The sequence below is a fragment of the Lepisma saccharinum genome, chromosome 6 (genome assembly GCF_977018435.1).
Source record: "Lepisma saccharinum chromosome 6, izLepSacc3.1, whole genome shotgun sequence".
NCBI lineage: Eukaryota > Metazoa > Arthropoda > Insecta > Zygentoma > Lepismatidae > Lepisma > Lepisma saccharinum.
The window spans coordinates 47323198-47349560 of record NC_139234.1 but is presented as its reverse complement, the minus strand read 5'-3'; the positions used below and the strand labels follow the sequence as shown (position 1 = coordinate 47349560).

Sequence of the window (26363 nt, the reverse complement as noted above, 5' to 3'; positions counted from 1 at the left end):
AATTACTTTTAATCCAATCTTTTATTAATTAATAAAATAAGTGTTTTAAGGTCCCATTTCGAATGTGTAGGTTTATCTTAGTTTGATTCATGGTTTATCTTCATCTATATTTGCAAAAAAAAAAAAAAAAAAAAAAAAAAAAAAAAAAAGGGGGAGGGTTGGTGTCTGAATTAATTTTAGTTATGCCTACCCCTGTATATATTTCATAGCATAGCAATAACATAATGTTTATATTCCTTACAAATATATTAACATTAGTTCTTGTATATGGACATCCTTTACAATTCACACCTTATGTTCTCATATAATTTTTGTGGACAAAAATATAATAAAACTAGGTCTTGCTAGTAGTACAAACACTACATGTAAAAAAAATGATTTTTTAACAGTTGAACATGCAACATTATGTACAACAAGGCGTCTCAAAGAAAGTTTCCCATTCAGTATCGTTTTCAACGTCGAAACGAAATTTTTCTGACATTTCCGAACTTATTCAAGCAGTTGGAAACACTGATCATAGGGGACGTTACGCTTTCTATATAGTAAAACCTCTGACAACACGAATGGACGAAAAAGCTATGATCGGTCACGCCACGGTTTCACCACAAGCTACCATCTACAAAAAATATTACGCCCCCCCTACACTGAACAATGCCAAGAGAGGGAGGGGAGGGGGAGCAACCCCCTGAGTAAAAACCACAAGGAAACCACATCGCCACCGGCACCGATTTCTTTCCAATTCTTGCCCCTCAAAAAACTTAAAAACCATCAAAAATGGTTCCTGTGCACACGCACCAATTAAAGAACACTGAAAATATTTTTTTTTTAAATCCAGCTGTTGAAATATTCAAGCTACATGTCACGCGAAGATTGTTTAGATTACAGTTATCTGCTAAACTTTGTTAAACATTAGTTTTTTTCAGACTACCAGTTAACAAGCTGTAGAAAATTACTGGTTTCTTTCAATACTGTGCTCACAATGTTAAGCCTCATCCGTTTCCCTTCAATTTTTTACCCATAATTCCTTGGAACACGCAAAACTAAAAGCAGATCACACACTTAGCATGGAATTCTTATTTCTGCGATAAAGCTTGGTCATTTTCCGTAATTAACTGCTACTGTAAAATGCATGTAATTTAGCATTTATTTAATTGAAAAGTGTTTCTTGTACAATGTAATTACTTAAACATGTTGGGGCTGTATTTTCTGTATAACCGCGATATGTTCCATGAGTACTCTCCATTATGTGTTTCTTAAATATGCGTAAACGTACGTTGAATTATCATAGAAATGCCTTGATTGAAAAAAAAGAACACTAGAATTGTCACCTGGTGCAAAATCTTACGAAAATTTCCGAACCCTGTAAATTTGGAACATAATGCTTTAATGCTCCAATTAGACATTCTCATCAGCTTAACGACATACCTTTATTTTAACATCTTGTGAATGTTGTTCATATTTATCACGATTAACAAGCAATGTAGAAACATATTTAAGAATTTAGAAGCTTGAAAATACGATTTTTTAATTGAATAATGAAAGTGTTACGTTTATTTTAAGATCCATAAGTCATTTTGATACATGTAGAGAATGTCACTCGAAATTTGAAATAGCGTAATAATATAGCATGCCCGAACACAATTTTTATTATGCAAAATTTTATATTTGTAGTTAGTGCAGTCTCATATATAGTCAAGTGGAAATAACTAATGCCTTGTCAAATTATAATTATATCATTTCACTTAACAAAATGTATAATACTATAGTACTATTCATTATTTTTTAAAGCCAACCATACTATTGACGCAGATTTCACTGAGCAAAATTTTGTATTTGTAGTTATGGCACATTCATGTAGTCAAGTCGACTACCGTTGACAGACAGATCAATAGATTATATATTGCATTGTACAGAAACTTGGTAATTTCGTCAATCCATGAAATTTCGTATTTTCCGGATATAATCGAATGTTCCGATTGTTGATTCTGAGCGCGAACAATTGAAACGGGAATATTTTAACGAATAAATTTGTTACTTGATACGTTTATCGATGCATTTCGAATTCTGTGTGCCTGTGCTGTTGTTTACGTTCATCCTCCATATGAATATCTCCCTATATTTCTTCAATCAAATGAGCAACGTTCATATTCGAGAGAGAGAGAGAAGTTTGAGATGGCCATTTCGAAACGTTGACGCAAACTTTTCAAACGCTTCTCGATTTTTTTTTACAATGATAATAATATATATTATTTCACTCGCTACTTTCACCAACATAAAATAAACAATATTTTTATTTTAAATATTTTCTTAATAACGAAGTTATTTTGCTGTAAAAGAGATGAAGTTTTATGAATATTAATTTCGGCTTCTGATGCATAAATAACCTTAAACCATATTTTGCCAGAAGTACAGAATTTTAACAACGCCACAACCTTAATAGCCTATTACAAATGTTATTTTCAACTCTGAAACATAAATATTGCAAATACACAGAGCATCAAATTCGCTTTTTGATAAAATTATATTGGCTCTAGTGTAATTATAAATTTAAACAAAGAAATGCGATCCGCGGGTCAAATTGAAGAGAAAGTTTGCAATGGAGATAATAAAAGCAATTATGAAATAGAACACCTATTAAGAAAAATTCTCAGAAATTTTTTAATTGGCTTTGCAGGAGGTTCTGGAAGAGAGGAATATTTTTAACTGATAATTTATTTGTAACGATTGTACGATGTATGTGAACTGACTGGATAAAGATTGTGAAAGCTGGGTTTAAGACCAATGCATATAGATGGATTAATTGGGACTGGAACTACAGTTTAAAGTGTGATTAGTATGTGGAAGTAAAGTTCCCACATAATGGTTACTTTTCAATATTTTCTGCTCGCCAGTTTCTGTATCTTTTCCCTTCTCCTCTGTTCTCCTTTATCTTCCTAATTATGTTCAATTTCTCCACTTTCCCTTTTCCATTCTCACCGTCCCTCTCAACCGTTTTTCTTCATCTCTCCATATCTCCTATTTTCACTCTTTATTCTTGTTCTCCTTCCCTTCATTTCTTTACTTTCTTTTCACATTCTCCCTATCTGCTACTTTCTGTCCTTTTTGGCGCCTCCTTCGTTCTTTATTTATATCTGCATCTCGGTCTATTTATTCTTTCCTTATCATCTCTCTTTTCATTTTCCCTCATTCCTCTTTCTATTTCATCTTTCTTTCCCTTTTACTCTCTACTCTCTATCTTTCTTCTTCTTCTTCCCTATTTCATCTTCTTTCCATTTTACTCTCTTCTATATTTATTTAACACCATTCCTTTCTCTATGTCATCTTTTTGTCGTTTTTAATCACCTTCTCTACATTGTCGCTCGTTCCTACTTCATCATCTTGCCTTTTTACTTTGTTTTCATTTTCCCTCATTCCTCTACATCTTTCTCTATCATCCTTTTTCCATCTTACCATCCTCTCTCTCTCTCTCTATTTCATCTTTTTTCGTTTTTACTCACTCCACCTTCTTTCATTGTCCCTCATTCCTATTTCATCTTTTTTCTCTTTTACTCTCTTATCATTTTGCTCTAATTCCTCTCTCTCTACTTCATCTTTCATTTTTTACTTTTCTCTCTCTCTTTCCATTTTTCCATCATTCATATTTCATCTGTTCTTTTTTATATTCTGTTCGTTTTCCAATCTTCTCTATCTTTTCATTTCCCCATTTCTCTCTCTCTCGCTCTCTTTCATCTTTTTCATTTTTAGTCTCCTCTCTTACCTTATCCTTTTCTCTCACGCTGTGTTTCCATCCTTCTTCTCTGTACGTCCCTCCTTTTCCTTCTGGCCACGTGCTGTGAACCACGCCAGGATACGACACGTAGATCGGGGAGAAAACTGCCTTTTTTTGCCTTTAATGTTACAGCGGGAGAGGCAATCTGAGGAACGTGATTTCTATTCTGATACAGCAATTTGCCATCGCGTTAACAAAACCGCAAGGCGAAAAGTTAAGGTTTACGACGGGACCAATAACAACTTATACAAAACACACACGCACACCCAGGCTCCAAGACTTCCCTTACACTTGTGCGGAAGGGGCCAAAAAATAAGGAAAAATGTGGAGTAGATCGTTGAGCTCAACATTGGTTTTGTGAGGGATTGTTGCACGAAATTCCTTCACATAATATTTTTTTATTATAATACTTTCCCTACCTTTATGAAAATATAGCAGTACAGCATCCATAGAACCTTATCCTACAAAATTTTCTCTCTGTCTTTCCTAATAAATATTTGTATATGTAGGCAGCCTTTTTTCTGTAAACAGTGGCGTCAACTTTTGTGGGCCTGTGGGGCTCCAGCCCAGCGAATAGTTTGCCATATTGTTATTTTATTTTATAAATAAAGTCCCCGCGTTAACACACGGTCTTATAATTACACAGCTAAAGAATTCTCTAAACTTAATTACTATACTGTACTTATAATAATTTGATATATCTCAATTTTGATATTTTCCAGTGTTGCATATTACCTGTTTACACTATCTGTGGTCATGTCGTTATTACGAAATGGAGGATAAGGGTTTATGACATGCGTTATGTGCTGTATAAATTTATACAACAAATCTCTTGAGTTCAGTCCAGCCAGAGTTGGTGCCACTGTCTGTAAAATAGTTCTGAGAGGGTACTTTTGTGATAGAAATATTTCTCTTAACAGAAAAATGTTGACCATCTTTATGGATATCCTTTTACAAGAATCAAAAAATTCTCTACCTGTTTATTATTTTCTGTAGAGTACAGAATTTTAAATATCTCTCTTCCACCCCCCTTTATTCTCTCTCCCCATCTATCTATCTTATATGTTACTACCTTCCCCTATTCTTTCTTACTCATTGTTTTTCTTTCTCCCTCGCTCTCTCTCTTTCTCTGCAACTTTTTCTCTTTCTATCTTTCTTCCGTAGCTCCCTCATTATTTCTGCTTTCTTTCCTCTGTATTATGTTTCTCCCTGTAAAAACCCCTCTCTTTCCTTCTCTCTATTTTCATTGTCTTTCCTTTTCTTCTCGATTATAAAGATTATTATGTGACAAAATCTTATCCCAAGTTCTATAACATTTTTCCAACTTTTTTTGTACAAAAATTGTTTAATGAAAAAAATTCACAGCAGATATTTTACCCCCTTTTTTGTACACAATTATTTTGCTGCAGAAAATAATGCAATTTCCTTTGTCTCATATTCTTCATTTGCCTCTATTGAGGGGGAAAGCTTCCTCAGCCTATCGCCACTGCTGGACATTCATTTTCCGAAGAAAAATGAAGAAAACGACCTCACAGTCATCGGATCCAAGATTCTGATGAAGAGGGAGGAAAGAAACTTCGTTGGAGGAAATCTCAAAGCTATCATCATCTTGGAATTCGGTTCCCCGCCTCCACTGAACAATTTCCTAATTTGTCAGGTCATCGTTTTGAGGTTGGCCGAGCGGTAACCTGTATCCCCCCCGCAACACGTGTTTATTTTCCAATTACCGGGGCCAGCGGGGAGGGGGGAGGGGATTCGTGGGTGAGATACTTCGAGGTTAATGGCGACGGTTAGGGGAGCGAGAGGAGAATCTCAAGGCCCGGAAACGCTTACCATTTTATGTCTCTTTACGTTTTGCCCGAGGTTGTTGCCGAAGTGTCGCCCACATACACAAAGCAAGCAAGCATTTCATGGTTATAAAATGAGACTGTATGAGAGAAGCTGCTTGGTCGAGGGAAGAAAAGAAAGACAGAAGTGGGGTAAATGAAACAGAATGAGAGAGAAATTAAACGGGATAAAGCAAGGAGAAGCACAGAGAAAAAGAGAGAAAGATAATACAAAACTGAAAGAAAAATACAGAGAGAGAAATTAAACGAAATAGAACAAGGACAAGCAGAGAAAAGGAGAGAAAGAAAATACGAAACTGAAAGAGAAAAACAGAGAGAGAGAGAGAAAAAGAATACGAAACCGAAATATAAAGACAGAGAGAGAGAGAGAGAGAGAGAGAGAGAGAGAGAGATAGAGAGAGAGAGAGAGAGAGAGAGAGAGAGAAATTAAACGGGATAAAGCAAGGAGAAACCCAGAAAAAGAAAGATAAAACAAAACTGAAGGAGAAAATCAGAGAGAAATTAAACGAAATACAACAGGACAAGCAGAGAAAAAGAGAGAAAGAAAATACGAAACTGAAAGAGAAAAACAGAGAGAGAGAGAGAGAGAGAGAGAGAGAGAGAGAGAGAGAGAGAGAAACCAATTAAACGAGATAAAACAAGGAGAAACACAAGAGAAAAGAGAGAGAAAGAAAATAAGTAACTGACAGAAAGAGATAAGAGAGAGAAATTAAACGGAATACAACAAGGAGAAACACACAGAAAAAGGGAGAGAGGTACAAATTAAGAGGATAAAACAAGAAGAAAGAGACAAACAAAAGGGAAAATAAAGAGGACACAGCTAATAAGACAGAACAAGAAGAAAAGTAGAGAGAGAGAGGGAGAGAAAGAGAATACATGAAGAAAGAAAAGAGGAAAGAATACAATGACAACAGAAAGGAAGGAAAGAGAGGAAAGTTAAAACAGGAATAAACAGATACAGAGAAAGGAATAAAGAAAAATGAAGCAGCGACAGAGAGGGCAAGAGAAACAAAGGGAGAAAGGAAAGTGGCAGATTTGGAGAAAGAATGAAGAAAATAGAGAGTGAAATTGGAAAGGAGTGAAGAATGAAAGAAACATAGAGCGTTGGGAAAAAAGAGGTGAGGAATACGGAGTTTTACTTAGTAATTATATACTTAGTACTTACCACATCACATCAAGTTCAAGAGAGATAGAAACATTCGCAATGTAAGAATAAAACAAAACAACAAATTGGCAAATATCAATGGTTTTGCACCATTTTAACATTTCCTATGAAAAAACAGAGCCACATAAAGTAAAATAACTTACTCATTTCTATAATATTTCCAAATCAGTTTTCACTTGAACAAAATATAAAGGTTTAAAATCCCTGAACACTGACGGAAGATGAAACATGCCACCTCTAAATTACAGAATTGAAATCGATTTGCAAGCAAGCTACATCGAAACTTGATTCGTTTGGTAAAAACTTAGAACCAACAGTTAAGACGGCTTTTATATAACCGTTCCTTACAGACACCCAAGGAATTCTCGTTCAGAAACTTGTTAACTCAGTTTCTGAACTATCTCTCATCTTCGTGGAACTTCGCTTTGCAAATTTGAGCACAGAAAGGGGTCTGAACGTCGAGATTGAATGCTGCGAGTTCGTATCTGATCCTGGTGAAGGATCCTCAGTGAATGTGCCATTGAGACGTGCTCTCCGCGTTTCCTGAGGCTGTCTAAAAAGGACTACATCAAGCCTACTCTCAAACTTCTCATATTTCCTTTGCAACGCATTGGATAAATAAGCCAGTTATAGTTCTTGTTTATTGTTGTTCTTCAACAATGAGAAACATCGCCTCAAAAGTGTCGACAATAGTGCGACACTAAAATATTGACATTATTGTCGGTAGAGGGAGCTTTCTTTACATTGTGAACGTTACTGCAATCGAAACAATTTACCTTTAATGTTTTTGCAATGTTTTCCTGAGTTTATGCAGGTAATTTTGTTCACTTTCCTATTGAGCAAAAGGGCCTCCCCGATGGTGTAGTGTTAACGTCGTCGACTTGTAAACAAGGGGTCCCGGGTTCCATACTCTGTGGAGGCGCATATTAGTTCCAGCCCCGATTAGCCTATCTAAAAATTGGACTTTGGAATCAAAATTTTATTTCAAACTACGTCATCGCAATAATTCGAAAGTATTGACACGTATGCCACAGATTACTAAAATTCAAAGATGATGTCACTAAGCAGCTGATTTTCTTCCAAGTATTATAAAATAATCTATCGCTACGCCCAGAGTTTTGTAAAGGAAAACTAACTAACTGCTTTGATTTTTAGTTTCGCATGTTGGCTTTTCTTGTGGAAATAAATGAGAGGTTACAAACATTTATTGCAAGTAAACTGTTGAACTTACGTTACCAGGCCACAACGATCGTGTATGTTTTGTTAAGCTGAGAGTTCATATCTCTGCCACTAGGCGACACTCAAATCACCCCCATCACTCACCGTGTTCTGTACAATGTTTTGGTCCCTAAGATCACCGGACCTTACACCGTGCGACTTCTTTTTGTGGGGTCGTTGCACCAAAGACAGGGTATTCGTCCCACCGATGCCGCGTGATATCGCAGTCCTAAGGGAGCGTATCATCTCAGCGGTAGACACTATCGACATCCCCGTGCTCATGCGATGTGTGCCGTGTCATGCGTGGTGCACACATTGTACATTTGTAGGTGTACAAAGAAACTGTTTTGAGTTCTGGACTGGTTTCATTAACGTAAGTTCAATACTTAACTTGCAAAAATTTTTGTAATCCCTCAATTATTTATGAAACACCCGATATTACTAAATAAACAGGCTATACATAGAACCCGAAATGAGTCAACTGACTCCAGTAAAACATTAAGGTACACAAACTTCTAATGATGTATCAAAATACACACAGAAATACATCAAGGGGTATTTTTATCAGCTGTTGATCCGTGTGATGGACTAATCATTTCAAACAAACGAAAATTACACGTTTAACTGTCAACTGATGAACCAAAAATGCACCAACCGTGATTTGATGTTTTTTGATGATGTATGTACTAAAATCCTACATGCCAACTTGAACCTGTAAAGTATTAATTCTTTGTTTACACAATTCTATTTGCATTAAATACAGAACATTATACCGCCTGGTTGGTTGAAAGCTTTGAGTGTTCTCTTCATATCTCGAAACCGAAGGCTCCTGATTCGAATCCAGGTCTGCGCATGGGTAATGTGATTATTTATGTTAGTTTTCCATCAATATCATATAATTATCATCGTTCATCATCTACGTCGCGATTAAAGTAAAGAGGCAAGGAAAACGAAATGAAATAGAGTTTAAAAAATAATTAATATTGTACACCCTATCAGAATTTTAATCAAAACAAACAAAAATTGTGCATAACGTAGTGGGAGAAAACATTATTTCTTTCTCTTTCGCTCGTCTCTCCTCTTTCTAAAGGGAAAAAAAGGCAACGGAAGAGACGGGGAGAGACATAAACGATCAAAGAAGAGAAAGAAGGAAAAAATGTCTCTTTTATTCCTATTCCTTCCTATTACTTTTTCCCTTATTCTTCTCGATTAAGTAGCAGAAGAAAAGGGAGAGAAATGTTTGCACTTTCTCTTTTATCTCTCTGTCTCGCTGTTTCTCTATATCTCTCTCCAGAGAGAAATAGAAGAAACTGAGGAAGACAAAATTGCTCTCAGAAAAAAATAAATAAACGACATTAAGTGGTATTGAAAATTTTAGTGCACACATAAAAATACGCACAGCATTTATTTTGGTGTTACTATTATTATGTGGAAGGACAACCGTATAGACCTTATCACCAATATACTCTTGTACCTGTCCTTCCAAATAGTAAAAATAACACATGTATAACTGCTATGGACCCTACTTACATTTGCACCAAAAATATCCTGCACCACTCAATGGCGATCTTTATTACATTTGTAATATTTTTTTTCACAATTTTATATATTTGTCAACGATAGAGGCATTCAAATCTGTATGCTGCCAATTTCTATTTGGGCATTTTCGTTCATAAAGGAAGTTTTGTGTGAAGAATCTATTTCTGGTATCGCTGGGTTTGCCACAACAGTACCATACTGACAATCAGTGGCGCAACCACGAATTTTTGTCTGGGGGGCAAGTACCAGGATAAACGTACCAATAATAATAATAACAACAACAATAATTGCATTATTATTATTATTATTATTATTATTATTATTAGTGGTAGTAGTAATAGTACTAGTATCAAAAACGTTACTACCCACATAAATTACGCAAAGACGAGGTAGAAGTCGGTGCTAAAGCATTTGTTTGGAACAAACGATTTCAAATATATTTTCAACACCGTCAATTTCCCATTATCTAATAATGGAAAACAAGCAAACACACTGTATTTTTGAATGGCAGAAAATGAATGGTAAATGCATTCCGTAGACAATTTTTGTACATACAACATGTATAACTTTTATGTCCTACACATGCAACATCCGCCAGAGGTCCAGGGTTCGAATTCCGGCCTGGGCGTGGATGCTTGTTAATGTCAATTCATAAATTTCATCATATAATTACTCATACCCATCTTCGCAATTAGCCAAAAGTAGCACAAAACGCGAAGTAAAATAAAGCAAATCACTAAATATGCAGCATGCTAACATTAATCGTGTACGTATTGAAAGTTTATTCAGTACATATATAAAACACATATTATTGAAATACATTACATTACAGAAAACAACCACATTGCGAGCGAAGCGACCAAGAAAATTTTTAGACTTAATTTTTGCAATTTGAAACAATATTGATTTAATAGGGCGCAAATAATTTCACTGGACGCAATGGCATTCTATCTTATACAACTTTTTTTCATTTAGATCGCTCGGCATCCATGGCCGACTCCCGCTGTCCCCTAGCTACGGCTCTGAACTTGACGAAACCGAGAAAAGTGGGCTTTGCGAGGGAAGCGAGCAAGAAAATTTTACGAAATGTATTTTAATTTGCAAAAATTTGAAATCGAAGGGGGCAATTTCTCATCTAGGCCCCCCTTCAGGTGCCTTTGGCCTTCAATGTTTGCACTCCCCTTGCCCCACACCCCATTTGCCAGTAATAGGGCGCAAATAACATCACGGTGTGCCAAGTCATTCTCCCTTTCACAATGTTTTTTTTTTCATTTAGATCATTCATTAGGCCATGGCTGACTCGAGCCGCCACCTAGATACGGCTCTGAACTTGACGGAACTGAGAAAAAGGAGGCCTTGCGAGAGAAGCGAGGAAAAAAATTTTACGAAATGTTCATTTATTTTCATAACATTTGAAATCGAAGGGGGCAATTCTCCTCTCTGCCCCCCTGCAGGTGTCCTTAGCCATCAATGTTTGCCCCCCTAGATTTGACTTCCGTCGAAGGTTGGTGCGGGGCAATGCCCCACCCCCTGCTTCCCTGTGGTTGCGCCACTGCTGACAATACTGCGACAATATATCAATCATATTTGTCATGACCTGCATCACTTTTTAATTGCATTTTTACTCAATCGGTTAAATGCTTTGTAATAAAAGAAACAAAACGAAACACATCATTTTCGTAAGAAACAACCAATCATATAAGGAAATTAAAACGAGAAGGTGGAAATATTCCTCAAGAGCATATTCTTCAAGACTCCCCTCCCCATAAACTGATATTAACTAATTTTACTCAATTATTCCTTGAGACTGAAATTTATTAAATCTTATTTGTCACCCACCATCGAAACGCATTATTATTCCGTATGCGACGGTATAAAAATATTTTATGTTTGCAAATGGTCCGTAAAAATCTGCTGGAGAAATTACGGTGTAAAACCGTCAATTTCCGGTACCGTCCAACTACCGTAAAAAATGACCATAACCGTTTTTAAAGTATTAAAAGTTCATTACATAATTAATCTAATTAGCGTAATTTTAATAACTCCGTTTTTATAAATACATTTATGATGCACAAAACTACAATTTATAATCGCTATCTAAAAATATTAAAATTTAAATATTAAAAATAACGGTTGCATTCTCCTCCTTTTTAGAAAATTGACAAACTCTCACATTTTTTTACGATGTCCCCTTCGAGTACTCAGTAGCACATAACTCCAAACTAGCATATGTGTAAGCTTCATAATTAATAGCAATACTATTACGTTTTGTAGGCCATAAAATATGTTTAGAAAAATATATTTCTTGAAAATTCAGGATGCCTATATACTTACATTAGGCTATATAGTTTTTTCATTAAAAAATATAGCTCAACAGATGGCCCCAGAGTGATCCATTTTTTTACGTAACTAAGAGAAAATGATGCATGAGAAATTTTTAATAAAAGTTGAAGACAAGTTAATAATTTTTGTTAATAATGATCACATACATCTTCTGCAAAAGCATTGTTTGATTCAACTTTCGTGTCGTTCGCTGTTGCTTGAGACTTTTGATCCGATTCATTTTTAATGCATGAAGATAATGAAAAAAAAGGTTGCACTTAAATCAATATTTAATATACTTTCTTGCATGAATGCGTTTCGTTACATCAATAGTTCATACGAGTATTAATTTCCGATGTATTTTTGTCAATCTTATTGACAGCTACAGTAAACCCTCGTTAACACGAATCCCAAGGGACCGAAAATTCAAGAGTTCGTGTTAAAAAAATTCGTGCTAGCCGTGGACTCAAATTTTATTGTTGCAATACAGTTCATTCTACACATTAACCAGTTACAATACGTATCATGTATGTCGTCATAAGAAACACTAGTACAGTACTACAGCAATTAACATTTAAAAAAAGTACTCACAGGTCATTTTCTGGTGAAAAATTCCTTTATATTGCGCTTTCGCAAGATACGATAAGACCTCTTCATAAAAGCAATAATGCCTTGGTCCAAAGGCACTTGATGTTACTCGTAGTGGCTATGTTTTAAAGAATAGAAAAACATTTTGAGCACATTGTTGATCTGAATCTGTTGGTTACAATACTGTATAAGTTGATTGTTGGCAAGATGATAGAGATTGTTGAGCGATTTCTTACATACCTAGCAGTGGAACGACAGAGGAACAACAGAAAAAAGAAATGAAAAACTTTGAAAGTTCGTGTTAAATGAGATCTAATGACGCAACGGACTAAAAAGCAGTTCGTAATTCGTGGTAACCGAAATTCGCGTTAACCGATAAAACTTATAATACAGTCCCTGCCGGGACAACATTTTGTTCATGTTAACCGAGTGTTCGTCTTAAGCGAGTTTGGGTTAACGAGGGTTTACTGTAATTTGTTATGAAAAGATGTGAACAAACACTAAAATGAAAATGAATATTTAATACGTTGTGCAATGTAGCCAGTGGATGCAATAAAAAAAGCATTTTAAATTAACTTCTGCGGAAGTACAGTTGTAAAATATCTGATACATTTTAGCGAGTCGAGTAATGTGATAATATTATTTGTAAAAGTATGCATTTTAAAATAATATTCAATATGTGGTGCATTTAGATACTTGCTTGAGGCCACAGAATTTGTGACCTTTTTGCGTTGATTAATTCGTTTACTTTTTATGTACGTTCTAGTAGTGGTTTCACTATTCTGTTAGAAAAGTTATTTTAGTTTAGTATTCTTACTTGCATCGTGCCATCCTTACTAACAAAAACTACTAAATTCGGTGGACCATTTCTAAACTGAGAGTTTCCACGACAGAATAACAAATGTTCAATAAGTTAAATAATCAATCGCTTAAAGAGAAAAGCATACATTTTCAACCATGCATTCACTTATCATACATCATTTTGCTTAGGATAACTTCATTCCTCAATTTGTTTTTTTTTAAAAAAATACATGTTATTTTATTGAAAATAAAGTCGGCCAAAATTGTAAAAACAAAACAAAAAATGACTCTAAATGAAATTGTGATATTAATGGTTTGTGTTACTGGAAGGGGTGGGAGAACAGAAAGGAAATAACTCAATTGCTAAGTAATTTCAAGACTGAAAATTAAAGTAGCAAGAAATATCAGTCCTCAGCAATTTTCAATTTCACTTAAATATATCTTACGTCTTCCATTAAATACACAATTTAGTTTTAAATATATTCTATTGGTTTCCAGATCATAGATCTAATGAAGACAATTGCATTATTCAATTCCCAACTTTGATATGAATTGAACATTAACTATTGTTTACATAAATCGTTTCATATTAAGTTATTATATGGATTATGAATATATAAACGGGGGAAAATATGGCCCAGGTTTATTTAATAGCGTGAGCATGGATGTTCTTCGTCGAATGTCTTTATCAATTTCATCATATATTCATCTTCATCGTCACGATTAGCCAAAAGTGGCAGAAAAGCGACGCTAAATAACAAGAAAACGAACAAAAAGGAAACTTTATAAAATATTGTTCACAATTATTGTTTACTATACTTATAATATTAATTATTTTATGAATTTATAATATTAATTATTTTATGAAAGCACATATATCGTGGAGCAATGTATTTGTAGAAGACTTCTACAGGTTGGGGAAGGGGGACATTTCTGTTATATTTAGTTCGGAACAATTGGGGAAAATCCATGTAAAACTATTTCTGTTATATTTAATACAGGGCAATTAGGAAAAAATATGTAAAACTATCAAGATTTGGTTATGTGCTTAAAATTGTAAAGATTGTCATCTGGTCTTACAAAAAAAAAAAAGATAAGTAAATACACTTGAAAAACAAATAACGTAATGCTTACCTCATTTTACGAAGCCAGAAGTGAAGATTTGTCTGTCGCGTTGCAGCTTCCTTTTTCCATCGAGAGGTTCCGGGTTCGAGAAAATGATTTCAACGACAAAGTTACTTTTTATTATTATTGGTGGTTGACGTCCTTCAGCAATGTAATCTGGGTACACTTCACACGCACACGAACGCATTCGACACACTCAACTACGCACTTGGAAAAATCATGTCTTTTTGGTGACGACGCTATACGAAGTAAGTTCTTCCAACTGAAGGGGTAGGGGTGCAGAACTCGGTGGTTGTAACATTCCCGTTCCCTATCACAGGTTTACCGCAGAAGCTCTCTCTGCTGTGTCCGCTACTGTCCGTGGGTTCGCTACTTGTTGACGACCTACTGTGCGTTAGGGGGACCGAGTCTATTGTGCTGTACACGTGACTTCCCAATAGGTCTCTGTGAGGAGCACCACTGTAATTGTGGTGGTGGTGGTTCTGGTGCAGTCCGTCGATGGACATGTAGTTGTGGTCTGCGTTATTGTAGTCGTAGTGCTGGCTACCGTTGGAACCATCTTCGGGGTCTGTCCGCCTTGAGCCCTCCGAGATGTATGTTGATTGGGTGGGGGTGGGGGTAGGGGTTGTTGACTGTGCTCCAGGGGAGATGACGGAGTACTGCCAAAAGTTTGGGGCTATGGAGTACCTCAACTTATCGCTCTTCACCCCGTTGAGATGTACTTGGGCGAATGAAGGTGCGCTGGGTTCGTAATTACTCTTTTTAATGTCCGGCATTGAGTACCTCAATTTCTCCCAAAACCTCTTCTCGCCCCAGGCTATTGAGCTTGACGTCTTGAGCAATGTCTGAAGCTCTGGGTCGAGATTAACAGAGGCTAGGTCCGTCGTGAGGAGCATGATAACTTTCCTCTGCTTGTTTCTGAGAGACGAGTGTAGGGACGCTCTGAAGTCTGGATTCCCCCACTCGGACTGTAGAAAACTGAGAGACAGAACAAGTACGATTCTTCTACTCGCATCCACTGCGCCTAAAATACTGTCAACTAGGTAAGAACTTGTTGGTAAGTCTCTGTAATGAAGGCAAAGGGTGTACGTAGGACTTCCGTGCTCAAGCTCCGAAGCTATCACTTGCGTCACGAACTCTTCATCCTTCATACTGTAGACCAGGTACGCGTCGAACATCTTCTCACGGTCGCTGTCATCCTCGTTCTTGGAAAAGATGCGCACTCCATAGTGCGAGTGTGCCCACAGCCTCATGTCTCTACGGAAGATGAACAGGAGGACACTCAGCAAGAATATCACCACACAAGCAACCACGGTCGCTACTAAAACAGGCATGTAATCGTGGTTGATGAGAGCGTTCTGTATCACCGAGGTCGCAATGACATTGTCACAAGCAAGGCTAATATTAGCAATCGTTTCGTACTGCTGCGAGCGTGACCAGGAGGAGAAATTGTTGAAACAGCGTACCTCTTCTGGATCCGAGATCTTGTTCTTGTTTTCTTGCAGCCAGGTCTTGAAGTTGATAATGAAGCTGCAGTTGCAGGTCCACGTGTTGCCTTTCAGAGACACCTGAGCGAGGTATGGATTATATGTCAGATGCCACGGCGCGAAGTCCACGATTTTGTTCCCGTCCAAGTGCAGAACTTCCAAGGCCTTCAGAGGGACGAAGGTGGTGTTGTTTATGTGTTTCAGGGTGTTATTGTCCAGGTACAGCTCGTGGAGACGTTCCAGCTGATCGAACTCGTAACCTCTAAGCTCGTTCAGGTGATTATTTTCCAAGTGCAGCACTTTCAACGAATTAACGCCGTTAAAAGTTCTATTGTGGATTGTTACTATTTTGCTATTGTTCAAGTACAACACCTCCAGCTTCTTTTTACCGATAAAAACATGGCTTCCAAGGTCCTTGAGCTGATTTCCATCCAAATAAATTTCCGTTGCGTCCATTGGGATTTTTGGCGGTATGGTCTGGTAGCCTTTGTTGGAGCAGTCAACAATGTTCGACGTCCACGTGTGGTCATGATAACAATTACACCTATCCGGACACGTCATCTCGCAGTCACACGCGTCGAAATCACAACAATGACACAGAGCGAAACAATGCGTTTCATACGGGCAAAGAAACTGGGATGGTTGCAGATCCAACAATGGAACATGGGTATTTCCTCTCGAGTACGAAAGCCTACATATTATTGTCCCAAGGTCCATAACCTGCGGATGTTGACGCAGATGACTTAGCTGGTTTATCCTCTGAAGCCATTCCATGTTGCAGTCACAATAGTACGGGTTTCCTCCTATGTAGAACTGGGGGAGTTCTTTACCATCGGGCGGGGGTTCGATTCTCAGCGCCCCCAAGTCTAATGTTTCCAATTCGTTCGCATACAGCACCACACGACTAATATTCGTCTTCCTGACAAACGTATTCGGATGGACTTTGCGGATGAAATTGTCGTTCAGAAATAAGTTCTCCACGCTGTCCGGGATGGCACGGTCGCTGATCTCGGTGAGTCTGTTAAAACTAACGTCCAGCATCTTCACACTCAGCTCCCCCCTCCTCTCGAAATAATCTCCGAGCTCGGCCACCTGATTCTTATGAATGTCCAACCACTCGAGATTCTTCGGCAAGAGGGCGTAGTCGAACCACTGCAGCTTGTTGTCGGAAATATTGAGCCAGACCAAACTCGGAAGATTGCTGAACACGCCGTTTACGTCCGTCAGGAGATTTGCATCCAAACGAATCGCCTGGAGGTCCTTGTTGGTCCCAAACGACCCCTGCTCGACGTGATGGATCTTGTTGTTGGCCAAGTTCAGAACTTTTAACGATGGTAACCCGACGAAGGCATTTTTTGTGACGTTCTGAACACGGTTCTCTATGAGGCGCAGTCCGTATAACTGATCCAGCCCGCGAAAAGAATTTTCCCCCAGTTCCGTAATGCGATTCTCGCCCAAATCGAGCGTCTTCAAGAAGTGCAACTCGCTAACGGCCTTCGGAACTTCCGACAGGTCATTGGCGCTCAAACCCAGATCTTGCAAGTTTGAACAATTGCGAAAGCACTCAGAGTGAATTGTATGAACAAGGTTATGGTCCAAGAAGAGCTGATTGAGAACGAACAGACCGTTGAAGTGATAAGGTTCTATAGAGACCAGATTATTATGCGATAGAGTAAGTCCATGAAGGTTACTGAGGTACGAGAATGTATCGTCAGCAATGAATTCAATGCTGTTGTGCTCCAGATTTAAGATTTGTAAGCTGTACAGATCGTGAAAGATATGAGAATCGAGCTTAGTGAGAGAGTTGTACGCCAGATTAAGAACAACAAGGCGAACCAGACCAGAAAACGTGTCCCTATTTACCCAGTTGCTTGTCAGTTCATTGTTGGAGAGTTCCAGCACCAGCAACTTATCCAAACCTTCAAGAAGTCCAGGGGCGAGAACACTAATGGAATTATTATGAAGATAAATCTCCCGGAGTTCCCTCGAACTCTGGAACAGTTCCGGTGGGAGAGCGACCAAACGGTTACTGGACATGTTAAGAACTTGCAAGGAGATCAACCCGGACAGAGCACGATCGGCGACTACAGAAATATCGTTCCCTTGAAGGTGAAGCTTCTGTAAAGATCGGAGACGGACGAAACCGTCATCCGGTAGCACAACGATGTCATTCTCCGACAAGTCCAGCTCTTCTAATACTGTAGGACACGTAATGACGTCAACCTTATCTTTGGCAAGTGCGAAACCCAACTCCAGAACATCCTGCAGGCGATTTCGCGTTAAGTTTAGAAGCGCGAGGTTCTTGAGCGAGCAGAACAGATCGTCGGGCACGGTCCAGATGTTGTTCTCCCCGAGATCCAGAGCCCGTAACTCGGCAAGGCCTTGAAAGCTGTCGGCATCGAATTCCATCGCCATGGCGGACCAATCGGTGTTGTGCGTCCGCAGGGAGAAGCGCCGTAGATTAACCAAACCGTTCAAAACCCTGGAAGGTACATTACGAATCTTGCAAAACTCTATTTCCAGCTCTTTAAGATGACGTAACTTGGTAAAACTTTGGTTGCTGAGCGTACTCTCAAAGAACAACACGTCACTACACTCCAGACGTAGCTTAACGGTCCTTTCGATTTGCAAGAGCGAAAAGTTAGTCGTGTAAAAATCGCTACTTATCGTTCTCAGGTTGCACGTCAAGAACACTTCCTTCTGCTCCGATTCGCCACTGTCCATCAACTTCCACTCGCAATCTTTCGGCGCCTCGTACCGAAAATTACGACAATCGGCGATCGACGACAACAGCACCACCACTAAAACATGCCCCCACCACCACCATTTCCAGGAACCAACATCAGCACCACACAACCAGCACCAGCGTCGCACTTGTATATTCCGAGAAGCACCAAGAACGCCTCGTCGTTTCGCAAAGGTAAATGTAGGGAGGGACATTATCACACGCAATTAGATGTTTGTTTGGTACAAACACAACCTCACTGTTTACAGTTGCCAAAGCGTAGAAACTTCTTGCAGACTCCCGCAGTGTGTATCCTCACCGCCGCATCTCTGCAAACATTTCCCTCCCGGGACGCAAAAACTAGAGCGAAAAGTTTCGCGAACTTTTCCGAAGCGACACCGCTGCACGCCTCATCTCTACCGAAGCTCCACAGCACCACGCGACTCGCGTTACGAACTCGGGCCAGCGACCGACTAACTCGAAAGCGGCTCCCAGTCCGGGCCTTATACTGAAAACTTCTCTCGCTCTCTCCCGTATTTTCGTTAACTCCATCAGCCGCCGACAGATGTCAGTTGGAGTTGAGTCGGTATGCGCGCGGTCGCTGGCTTCTTCTTGAGATGGGGAGACCCGCGTGGAGCACGCGAGTTCTGAGAGCAGTGTTGCCAACTGCAACTGGTTAACTCTAACTTCAGTGAGAAACTGCGGAAAGTTTGATTTCACTGAAAATAGTTTACTATCGCGGTAAGCCGGTAACCAACCTCTGTGATGCACTGGCTATCATATATCCATGCGAATTTAGTGGCAGTGTATTCGGAAACCGCTGAAGATGATGCGTCAAATTGTTAGTTATATTTTTATTACATTTCAGACACATTAAAGCCCGCATCTCACGGAACTGGATTTCCAGTAGGTATGCCTTAGTTGGCGCTGGACTGACTACCAATTTGCTAGTTTTCGCCTCACACGATACTTATCAGTGTACTTGTCGATAGACTTTTGTTCCCATACGAGGGAAGTTGTAATGGCGGCCGCGTGAGATGTAAACAATGCATCACTTCACATTTTTAAAAGCCGATAACTATTCAACCGAGAGGAATAACGTTTCGTATAAAACTTTATTAGGTACAAAACAATGGCGCTGCTTAAATACATACTTTACAACGTTTACTGTACACGTATGGAAGAATATTTTAGTTGTTTCAAATGTAAAAACCGTGCACTCAACATAGATGGTGTAACTCAACGCGGCTTTCATGCTGTATACGTTATACATTGCTGGAGTAACACTCGGAAACACCAGACAAATGCGCTCCTTTGCACACACACAGATTATCTTCACATGGCGAAACTTTGCTCTGAATTGGCTGTTTCACAGAATCCAGTCGAGGAAAGCAAGTAGCAATTAAAACATGTCCTATTCCTCCAAACCAGTCAAGCAGTCAGTCAGGCGGCCATGATTGCTACCTAGAAAGTTAGTTCAGCGCCAACTAGGGCATTCCTACTAGAAATCCAGTTCCGTGTGATAGGGGCTTTATTCCCATTTTGCCGCCATTTTCAACTATTTTCCGTGCTTCTACTTCCGGGCTTGTCCATTTGGCCGTACACATTGGCATCAAATACCCAGGATTTAGTCCCTGCCTGGGCGTGGATATTCGTTTCCCATGAATTAATTTCATCATCATTCATCATCATCGTCGCGATTAACCCCAAGAGGAAGATGAGCAACGTAAAAAATTGAATTTATCAATTTCATTATTTTTAATAACCTTAGGGGAGCTTTCACACCAAAATGACAAGCGACACGGACTCTCTCCGTTCTGCAGAAAATCATTCACCGCGCATGCGCTACCAACCGACCGAGGCGACATGATGCACGATATTGACAAGACGACCGGTCCAAGCGACACGTGCAATCGGTACGAAAGGTTGCATTTATTTCTGAACGTTAGTTCCAAGTGACACTTTTACTGTGTCGCATCGGTCTGAAGGCTCCTAAAATATATAGAAACCTGACAGTCTAGAGAAACGGTACGAAAGAAGAAGAGTGCAAGTATTAAATTATAATATTTCCTTTGTCATGTGCCAAGGAGGGGTAAGATCTTCTGGGTTGTCCATGAATACATAAAAATTGTAATATTTTACTTGTAAGTTGAGACAAATCCAATAATTCAACTGGTGATTTTTCCCTTTTCTCATCTCTTCGGGACTCCATTTTCATTTATTTCTATAAAAATGTCTCTGGTTCGAGTTGCGGTCAAGACATAGGCTTTCTGTTATTGGTTCTATTACCTAATCATCATACATCATCATCGAACCTCACTGTGATGCAAATAATTATTAATACCATGGGAACCTCTCATGTTTAGATACGTATTAACGATATTATCAAAACCAATTTTCATTTGAAGATGTTCAAACACAGCAGAAATGCTGAGTCCGCCACTATTCTTAAATTAAAATGGCTCAGTATTAGACATTAAACATTTTTTTCTAATTGTGACGTTTGAAAATGTGTTTCTCAGTTCTTGGACTTTTCAAAGCAAATCTTACAGCTAGACCAAGATAAGAAAACCTCCCAGAAAACGTGCTAACTAAATTGGATAGTAATTTGTTTTCTTCTCTCGCTGCCCTTTCGCTAGGCCACCATGTTGCCATTTTAATAACTCCCCTACCCTGCTTCGTTGTCAGAAAAATCAACAACATTAAATCTTACGTCTCTGCTTTCTCTGTGTACCGATTTTAGTTTCATGTCGTCTCTGAATAAAGATGGCATCGCGTACTTTGGCAACGCAGGGGTAGGATTGCATGGCAAGTAGCTGATTGCATCCCCCACGCTTCATTCGCGCGCTTAGGTTGAAAATTCGTGCGATAAGTTGATTGATTGATTGATTAGGCTTATTTTACTTCACTTTTCTACCACTTTCGACTAATCGCGAAGATGAGGTTGAGTAATGGTGTGATGGACACTAACAAGGAACACAACCATGGTCGGGATTCGAACTCCGGAACCCCTTGCGTCATAGCGTGCTGTGGTAACCACTCCGCCACGCGTGACCTCGTATTGTCATATTTTTAACTCGAACAAACCCTTTCTTCCTTGCATCTTTTCCAGTGATGTGCCGTACACTATAAGTTTACGTCTACATGCGTTGTCTACACGTAATCTACATGGACTACGTAGACAATCTAAAGTGCATTAAAATTAATTTTCAAGGCTTTCATGAAAGGACATTTTTAACTATATTTGTTCCTAACGAACTGACAAGAATCCTATTTACAACAAAATTTCTCTTCTCTTCTCTCATCAACTATGGAAGAAGATAAATCGTATGCAAGGAAAACAACAGATGGCAGTCTTGAGGCAAAAGAAGTCTCTTTCTCATAAAACAGTAGATTATTTCCTACGTTAAGTTTTTTTCCTAGGTGAGAAATTGTTTAAAATTGCAAGGAAGGGTATGAATTGCATTTTGTGATATTGCCACTAGTAGCCCATATTTAGACCACAATTTTCAAATACATTATTTTACCATTTTTTGGAAATTACTTTTTTTATTGAAAAAATGGAGACTACCTATAAGGGGGGCCCATATTTAGACCTCTACTTTTAAGCCGGACACACTGTATAGCCTTGAGATGTAATATTAATAAATAAATTATGACATAATCATAGATATCATTAGTTCGATTATGTATAGGCTTGTTGTCAAATATAAAATTTGGTTCAAATTCGATGACGACTCAATCCAATGTATTTTAGTTTCATCTGGCCAATATCATTAAATTTATTTGGCAATGCTGATTTCGAACACAGAAAATTCCAATTAATCAGAATATTTCCATTTCAATAAATTTGTTAATGAAAATTTATGCGCTAACTAAACTGACCTTGGTGTCCGCCCGTCAACTTCCAAATTTCAATGCGGGAAGCAACGGGCCCCCCATGTTAGATCGTTTGATCCCTCAACGCCATTGCCTCGAAAGCATTTCCTGATATCGCAGTCGAACTCAAACCTGAGCGGTTGTCATCTATCTGGGTTGCCAGCTTGGTCTGCAAGTCGCTTCACCCTTCAGGTTCCTTTTCAAGAAAGACTCATCCGTTAACATTCAAATTTTGGAGTCTGCACGGGTGACAGCTCCCTCACAGCGGCTTTGATTCCTCATGAGAAAGAATTTCCTTTAATCGCTGGTGAACCCCGAACGAAAGGTCACCTTTCCAGGTGGTTGCCAGCTCTGGCTGCAAGAGGAAAACTTCAGAATCTCTCGCGGCCCTGCAAAATTGACCGCGGCCTGGCGGTTGAATAACACTGGCATTGAAGTAGAGTATCGATCTGGTCATTTTACCACCTTTCTATCACCCCCTATATCTTCACCCCCTCCTCCAACTCGTCATTATAGGTTGTTCTTTTTTAGAAAAACTCGATTTGCATTAAAAAAAAATACGATAGCCCTGGGAGTAAATACTACAATCCGTTATCAGATAGAAATATATTTTTAAAAAAATGATTCTTTCACTTCTGCCTGCTGGATCCAATAGTTGTGTCTTGAACACAGAGGGCGGTGCTGTTGAAACAATTGCCCAAACAATGGACGTTCAGTGAGTATTATCTCTCCCAACTCCATTGTTAATTCGAGTTGAAGGCATTCTTGCGGGAACAAAGGATTCTGAGTTTCGAAACCTCCTGTGCTTGTTTGAAATGGGAGACAGACAACTGTGGACATTGTTATGTTTTATTGTTGTGAAAAGGCAAGTTAACGTATTTTCACGATTGAACAGTTTGAAAACCTCGCTATTTATTTCGCATTGGCTGATAGCAAAGTTCTGTCTGTCATTCTCTGCTGAGTTTTACCTGAAGTTCTGTACCACCGACACACGGGTATGACTCAACCGAACTCAAACACCTTCTTGGTCAGACGCTGTATTTCATCTTGTGGCGTATAAGCGCGGAATTCTTTCGTGGTTATGTTAGGCTTGTTAAGTTGATTGATTGATTGATTTGCTTTATTTTACTTCACGTCTTGTGCCACCTTTGGCTAATTTGCGAAGATGGGATTGAGTGATGATATGATGAAATTGATGAATGGACACTGACAAACATACATTCCCGAGCCGGGATTCGAACCCGGGACCCGTGGAAGAGTGGTTAGCACATAGTCTTGCTAGGTTTAAACCTTTTAGCATAAATACACTACAGCTTGTCTAACAAGGAAACTATTTACCCTGAAGTCAAAAGACGAAATACGGCGCTTGCCGAAGAAGGTGCTTGAGTTTGGTGCGATAAGTGATATCCGCCAGCCTGGCCGCCCCACTGTTTGTACAGTCACGGACAATTCTGGATTTGTAACGATTCAATTGAAGGGATCATTATAACCCAAAAGTGACTGCACATGTCTGATACCCCTAAAATCTGCAAATGGACCGGTTCATCCCTTTACACCCCCACCCCGTCTCTCCTCGTTTGGGGATCTCGTAAGCTGACTACTGTACTACTCTACCAATTGAAGAAAATTCTCTGTCGCTCTCGTCGAATTTCCACCGTACGCAGTTGAATTCTCCTGACAGCGAGGCGAGGGATAGTATGTTCAAAGTATGACAATACGGGGACACAAGAGAAGGGGGACATTCTCGTCTGCGATAGTAAACAAATGACTGTCAAGTTTACTTGGCTAAGGTCTTTCTCTTCTTGGTACGACCATACGGTACAGACCTTGTGAAAAGTAAGATTCTGGTGAGAATTACACACAAACAAAAAAGTGCAACAGAAAGAAAACAAACCAAGCCAAAACGTTATATAATAGAACCATCTAATGAAGGATATATTAAGTTTGAATAGAATCATGCATAAGGCAAAGCTGATTTCAATTCTATTATTTCATTTCTAATTTGTTGGTACTTAACGTGAATTGTGGTCTCAGGCAGAAATTACGAAGCTTGCGAATCGTAGAACTGCGCATGCTCAGCTCGCAGTCTTCTGTAGGTAATACTGTTGAATCATACACGACATGGGCTATCCTGTCTGTGACCGAATTCTAAAGTACCTCCTTTTCAATATTTAGAGTTGACAAGAAAATATGATATTTCGTAGTTTCGAAAAACACCAATTTAATTGTAATATTCTGTTTGGTTACTTTCTATGAATATAAGATAAGATAGTGTAATATGGTTTCAACACATGGATAGGAGCATGTCAGCAATAGATTAAGAAGAATGGTGTGGTCCAGTCACTATGATACTTGCTCACCACACGAAGTGTCTGTGTTTCGATTCTTCTCTACAGCTTTTTTTTTTAAACGCTAGAATGCCAACTAATGTAAGTCTGTGAAATATTTATTGCGTATTTGCTGACAAATGTTTTAATTTCTTAATACAAATTGCAAATAGTTTTGAATGCCCAATACAAAATTACTTAATTGATACCATAAAATGAAACATGAATATAATAAATGTAATTATAAAAGCCATAAACAGTGTATTATTTAAAACTAGTGTTTGCATGGAATTGATGGAACTATATTATTGGCTTAGTGCGTCATTGGTTTACTGATGTAGCTATGCTATTAAATCTTGCCTCTAAATCCATACACAGACGCAAAGTTTAATGCTGGAAATTTTAGTAACCCAGTGCCAAGCTGTCAATTCATAAAGTGGTGTTTTTTGCAGTTTTTCATTTATATTTCTTCAGTTTCTATTACAATAATAAATAATTTATGTTGCTTTACACCTTGAAAAATGGTGTAGTTTTAGGCGTTGTATATATACATGCAGTGAGCGAAGAAGATATCGACTTTGTATCACTGCACTCATCAGTCCCTAACTTCATAGAAACCTTAAAAAAACTGGAAGAACTTCACCTCCCCACTCCCGCTCCTCTTGAAACTTCTGACTCATCCGTATTCTTGGATTCTAGAACAGTATCTCTTTTTATGTTTCAGAATAAATTAAACATATTTGTAGCTGACAATGCAAACTTGTGTTAACAAACAGGAAATCATCTTTTGTATAAAATATAGAGACATGCAGTTTGTAGTCACAGTGAAAGTAGGTATGATCTGACAGCTCTATGTTTGGTCCACAAGTGTAAAAAGACTTTGATAAGAAGATAAAGTCTAAGATGTTTTTCAAAATTAGCAGGTGAAATCAGGAATTAAAAATTCATGTGGTATGCACTTCCTGAATCTTATGTATTCCAGGATCTGCTATTACAAAATTTTTAAAAAAATCACTGTTTAATTGCGGATTCCAACACACACACACACACACAAGCAAACTTATCATTTCAGTTTTGGGGGTTGAACCAGACCTCTAGATTGTCGATGGTGACTTAGCATCACAAGGTCAATTGCAATCTGCTACGAAGAAATAGCAACGGACTCCAGACTTGAGAGATTGATAATAAAGCGGTAATGGGACTTTATTCACTGAAAATTTGTCACTCAATGAAATATCGATTGGAAGGACTGGACTCCCTCAACCCCCCCCCCCCCCCCAAAGTGAGCAGAAGGGAAATGAGAGAGAAAATAGAGATAGGGAGAAAAAAGAGAATGAGAGAAAAGTAAAAGAATAGCAGAGAAAAGAGAGCAAAAGAGGAATAAATTACTTTCTTGGTCCCCAACAGTAATCGAAAGTTACTTTTTAAAAGTAACAGTCAGGGTGCGAAATCCTGGGACGCGCGGGGGTGGATTTCCCCCCACTAACAATCTTGGCCTCAGAAATCCCCCCACCAAAACTTTTCGGGGGGAGAGTTTCTGTTACAACAAACAAAAGATAAACAATTACTTT

General features: G+C 38.6%; 1 pseudogene across 1 annotated transcript in view; it reads right to left on the bottom strand.

The window, feature by feature from the left end:
- The window catches only part of LOC145988731 (toll-like receptor Tollo pseudogene), a 65008-nt pseudogene extending 45935 nt beyond the window's left edge, over positions 1 to 19073 (bottom strand). Inside the window, exon 1 of the transcript XR_014441778.1 lies at positions 14384 to 19073. The product of XR_014441778.1 is annotated as a toll-like receptor Tollo pseudogene (transcript). The remainder of the gene's footprint in view (positions 1 to 14383) is intronic.
- Positions 19074 to 26363: the final 7290 nt, after the last annotated feature.